Genomic DNA, 6,096 nt, shown 5'->3' on the forward strand with positions numbered 1-6,096 from the left:
AATGTGTACAGTTATGTATATAATGATTATCAGTTGCTACCATGAATCAATTTTGTAACATAAAGAAACAAAAACAAGTCCATCTGGGTAGTCTATGTAATGCACTATACAGACTCTGTCATATGAATTATAGTAACATTTTAATAAAGGTTTGGAAATGGCTTAATTGACACTCCTATCCAGCCTTTGGGTGTCTAGGCTAGTAATCTGTTGTCATGCACTTAGTACATATTTGCAGCATATCTTTCTCAGCTAACTACATACTATACCATATTAGTCATTTGATATGGATAGCCTTCTCTTAAACAATGGCCCAAGTCTCCTGGGTGTAATTAGCAGCTTAGGCATGCAGGGCTGACTTTAGGCCAATTAGACCACAGTGATAAGGGGCCCTTGCACTTCCAGCCTTTAGTACTGTAGAGAGTCACAGAGTAACCTTATCATCTACCGTGCAGAAGGAAGAAGCAACATGTGGGATGCATAACGGTAAGAAGTTAGTATAATGGAGCAAGGCATGTAAGGATATGTTGTCCTGCTCCCTTTGCAGGCATCAGTCTCACTAGTGTAGCAAACTACATGTCCCTAAATCCCTCACTCCCTCCCATCCTTCTTTACAGTGAGTGAGAAGTGTTTGGATGTGTGAGATTTAAATTTACATTCAGTGTGAGTATATCAGAGGTCTTAAACTGGGACACATTCCACTGAACTATGTAATAAGGAGTTCCATTAGGGATGGACAGAGGTATACAGTCCACTCCCAGATTATAGAGCATGTTCCTGTTGTGCTCTTAGGGGAAAATTGTGAAATATTACTCCTGTTTAAGTGACAATCTCATATTGGAGTCAGTAGTGAGGACTGAAGCTGTTTAGTTATTGAACTAGGATAGTAAGGGACATCACATTTATTGTTGGCAGTCCGGTGGGCTATTGGCCAGATGTCACATTTTATTGGTGGCAGTCTGGTGGGGTATTAGCCAGATGTCACATTAATTGGTGCCAGCGGTGTGGGATTTTTAACTGGATTCCAGGAGCCTGTGGGTAGTAGTCATTGAGGTGTGCACTCCTGACAGCCACAATGTAAACATTCAGAATTTCAATCTACCACAGTTTTATTTATTTTTTTTAGTTAATCAGGGATAGCAGGCAAAGATGTCAGCAGAAGATTTTATCAAGCTGACAAAGATCTAGTTGTCTAAGGAGTGTAAAGCCAGATGACTGGTGCATGCCAACCTGACCAAGGAAGCAATGATTTCTGCCTTGGTTGCAGGAACAGCTCAGACCAGCCATTTGAAGGATATCCAGTGTGGCATTGGTGATGTGTAGCCTGCCAAGAAGAGACAGCCCACATTTTCTTCAGAGGACCTGAGAATCTGTCTGGAGTTAGGGAGACTGTGTCTGGAGGCCAAACAGCTTGAATTGAAATCAGCAGAGAAATTGCACCTGGAGGCTGAGGAGAAACAGCATCAACATGAACTGGAGGTCAGATGTTTAGAAGTCGAGGAAAATGAGAGACAGCACTGGCATGAAGTGGAGCTTCTCATTTAGGTAATGGGAAGGGAATAACTGGACCCCAGAAGCCATACAGGTCATTAAACTTTTTCCTCAGTACAGGGATGGGGATGGCCTCGATAGTTTTACTCATATCTTTGAGAGGGTATGCAGACAATATGATGTTGACTGTGAGCTATGAGTTTGACTATTGACTGCCTTATTCCATTGTAAAGCTGTTCTAGCTGTAGCAAAGTTAAATGATGTAGATTGTTTTAAACTAACACCTGTAGCTTATAGATAAAAGCCTTGTGAACATAGATGCAAGGCAGATGAAAGTGCACATGATAATATTGCTGACTTATGTACTTACTTTCACAGATGGGTGAGTGGGTGTCAGGTCACCACTTTTGAGGGACTGGCAGACCTTTTGGTGAGGGAACAAGCTCTTAGTACTTTGCCTGATGACATGAGAGTCTGGTTAGCAGACTGTGAGCGCAACTCTGCAGAGGAGTTGGGGAGAAAAAGGGATCTCTTCTTGGCAAGCAGAGCACCACTGCATAGGAAAGGGATACCCAATGCTGTACATAGACATAAGGGAACCCAATGGGGGGCAGTCTAAACCACTCCAACAGAGTATAACAGTAATGGGGGAAACTACTAATCCAAGTGCAGGGTTAGGGATTAAATGTTTCAAGTGTAACCAGAGGAGACACATAGCAGCCAAATGTCCATTGAGGCAAGGTGAGAAACAGAAGGTGATGGAGCCAGCATGTGGTGATGACAAACTGCCAGTGGGAAGTTGTTTAGAAATAACTGGGGTGCCAAATTATCACCAAAATATATATTCTAGCTTAACAGATGGTAAACACGTAACTGCTAAGAGGGACACAGGTTCTGATATAACCGTTGCAAGGCCTGCAGTGGTTAGAGAAGAGCAGTACTTGCTTGGGCAGTCCACTCTAGTCAGACAGTTGGGAGGGACCCAATTCCAAATACCTTTGGCTAGGGTTCATCTTGACTGTGAAGGTAAAAGAGGAAGCAAGTAAGTAGTTGTGTTTGAAAATATTCCTGCAGATGTCCTGATAGGGAATGACTGCGATGATGCAGTGCCTTGTGTGCATTAAGTGATACATAATCAGGCTGGGAGACAGGCATGTAGGTCCGGTAGTCTGGGAGAGAACCAGACATATCTCATACCTGAAGCTGGGGCGAGTGTGGTGGCTGTTTCAGAGAGGGACCTATCCTGTAGCAGTAAGTCTGAAGGTGAGCCAGGGCTGCTGGGAGGTACTGATGTTCCCTTGGACATGGTGACTGCAAGGATGGTAAGTGATAGTACTCAGAGTGATAGTGAGGTACAGCTGTCGGAAGATACTAGGTTTCCTGCAGAAGGGGAAATTGGGAGGGTCACAAATGTACAGTTGAGACATACTCAACTTATGGAACCTACAATACAAAGCTTGAGGGAGATAGTTAAGGAAACACCTGAGGTTCAAGGAAGAGGGCAGTCTGTATAGGGGAACAAAGATTTGTTGTATAAAGAGGGGACTCGTAAGGGAGGGCTGGAAGGTGAGATAGTATGGCAGTTGGTACAGCGTAGAGCCTACCATCTGCCACTTCTAGCTATAGTCCCTGATATTCCTTGAGCAGGGGATACTGAGGCAGAGAAGGAAGGTTTGCTATATAAAGAGTGGATTCCTAAAGGTCAGCTAGAAGGGGAAGTAATACAGCAGTTGGAAATGCCTGGGGCTTACCATCTGCCACTTTTAGCCACAGCACATGACATTCCTTTCTCAGGTCATATGGGCATGACATACTAAGAAACATATTATGCAAAATTCTTATTGGCCCAGGATTGTGAGGGATGTAGTAGGATATTGTAGGACTTGTGAACAGTGCCAACAAGTTGGTAAAGCAGGGGACAAGGGTAAGGTTCTGTTAATGCCGTTGCCTGTTATCAAAGAGCCTTTTCAGAGAGTGGCCCTGGTTATTGTTGGACCCCTGAGTACTCCAGGTTCTACAGGAAAGAAATACATTTTGGTGGTAGCAGACTAAGCTACCAGATATCCTGTGGCTTTGGCTCATTAATCTATTGAGACAGAGAATGTGGCAAATGTGTTGCTAGAAATCTTCAGCAGAGTAGGGTTTGCACAGGAAATACTGACTGACCGAGGTGCCAACTTCATGCCCAACCTGCTGACTTATCTGTGGAAGTGTTATGGGGTGAAACATCTAAAGAATACCCCATACTATCCCCAGACTAATAGTCTTGTGGAGAGGTTAAACTCTATATTGAAGACTATGCTACAGGCATTTGAAGACCAACATGTTAGGGAGGTCTTGGATAGATTAAGTAAGCCAGGATTAACCATTAAAACTAGTAAGTGTCAAGTGGGTATGGCAGAGGTCACTTACTTAGGACACAGAGTGAGAAGTGGTAAAATTAAGCCAGAACCTGTCAAGGTGGAAGCTATTCAATTGTGGCCAGTTCCTGTTACAAAGAAAAAAGTGAGAGCATTTCTATGGACAGCGGGATACTATAAGAAATGTGTGCCCAATTTCAGTACCATAGCTGCACTCCTTACTAACCAGCTAGGAAGAATAAACCAGACAATGTAGTGTGGACCACAGATTGTGAACAGGCACTCCAAAATCTAAAAGATATTTTGGGAATACTCCTTGTGTTAGCTGCCCAGATTACAATAAATAATTTATTGTCCAGGTAGATGCTTCAAATTGTAGGGTGGGGGTTGTGCTCAGCCAAGTTTCTTCAGAAGGAGAAGATAGTTGCAGTGGGGTTAATAATTCCAATGTGAATGGATTGTCCAGGAGAGGAGTGGGACAATATTTCAAGGTAGACACATTTTTCTCAAGTGTCAGTTTTCAAGGATCACATGAAAATCATGCTTGAGTCATAAGGGGGGGTGTGTGAAGAGAATGAAAACACTGTCATCTGACAGATTAACTTGCACTGTATGCCAACATGCCTAATTTTGAAATGTAAATATGTTTTTTGAATGTTGAGTATTTCCCTGTTTAAACAGAATGTTTAAAGAATCTGTCAGTGTTTTGATACATTTCTAATTGTGCATGTTTGACAGGGAGATTCTAAAGTACTGTGGAGAATCAGCCGAACAGCAGGTGATGTCATTAGAATGTTCCTGGTTGCTAGGTGATTTTTTGGAAGAGTTGATTGACAGGAAAAATAACTTTTTCAAACAGCTGACTGTTATTTTTTAAAATATGACAGTTAAGACTGTTATGCTGTGCAGTTAGTCAAGTTTGTCAGTCAGAGTTGCAGTCACAGTGCTGTGCAGTGATACCTGAAGAAAATAAAACTCCCCAAAATCTGTAAGCCTGCCTTTGCCTTGCTCTTATGTCTTAGATTAGATTAGGGACAGTATTCTCCAGTTAAATTAGGAAAGTTTAGTTATTCAGATAGAGGTTTGCTAAAATTCTGGACTTCTATCCTACAGTTAAATTTTACATTTCTAGTGATTGAATTCTGGTGTTTATTGAAAGTTATTGATTTACATTCTTGTAATCATATTACTTATTATTAAATGTTTTCATTACTTTACATTGTGGCTGGAAATTAGTGTGTTCTTTAGAGATTAGAGAGTGCTTATATCTGTTTGATACACCCCAGGTCACCTCAAAGGCCGGGCCACTTCTGGTCATAGCTATCATTTATTTTGATATTTAATTTTTATAATTGGACACCCCTTTAGAAGGGCATGAAGACACTCTGATTGGTGGCAGCATTACTGTATTATTTTGGGGGAGGTACACAACTGGAAATCTGTGTCAGGCTTTCCCAGAAGTGTTTGGATGTGTGAGATTAAAATTTACTTTGAGTGTGAGTGTGTCAGAGGTCTTAAACTGGGACACATTGCTCTGAAGTGTGTAATAAGTAGTTACATTGTGGTGGACAGAAATATACAGTCCACTCCCAGCTTATAGAGCATGTTCCTGTTGTGCTCTTAGGGGACAATTGTGAAATATTACTCCTGTTTAAGTGACAGTCTCACATTGGAGTCAGCCATGAGGATTGAAGCTCCTTAGTTACTGACCCAGGATAGTAAGGGATGTCACATTTATTGCTGGCAGTCTGGTGGGATATTGGCCAGACATCACATTTCATTGGTTGCAGTCTGGTAGGGTATTGGCCAGATGTCACATTAATTGGTGCCAGCAGTGTGGGATTTTTAACTGGATTCCAGTAGCCCATGGGTAGTTGTCATTAAGGTGTGCATTCTTGACAACCACAAGGTAAACATTCATAATTTCAATCCACCACAGTTTTATTTATTTATTTTTTTAGTTAGTCAGGGATTGTAGGCAAGGATATCAGCAGAAGATTTTAGAAAGCTGACAAAGATCCAGTTGGCTAAGGAGTGTGAAGCCAGAGGATTGGCGCATGCCAACCTGACCAAGAAAGCAATGATTTCAGCCTTGGTTGCAGCTACAGCTCAGACCAGCAATGTGCATAGCAGGAGGTGAGTGACGTCACCTTCTGCTATGTCGAATACATCAAACCACGGTTGTCGATGTATTTATTTTTGGTGTGGTTTTCTATTCGAAATTTCATATTCAGCATTTTGGGTC

Source organism: Protopterus annectens, chromosome 17.part0 (assembly GCF_019279795.1).
Source record: "Protopterus annectens isolate FY-2018-M chromosome 17.part0, PAN1.0, whole genome shotgun sequence".
Lineage (NCBI taxonomy): Eukaryota > Metazoa > Chordata > Ceratodontiformes > Protopteridae > Protopterus > Protopterus annectens.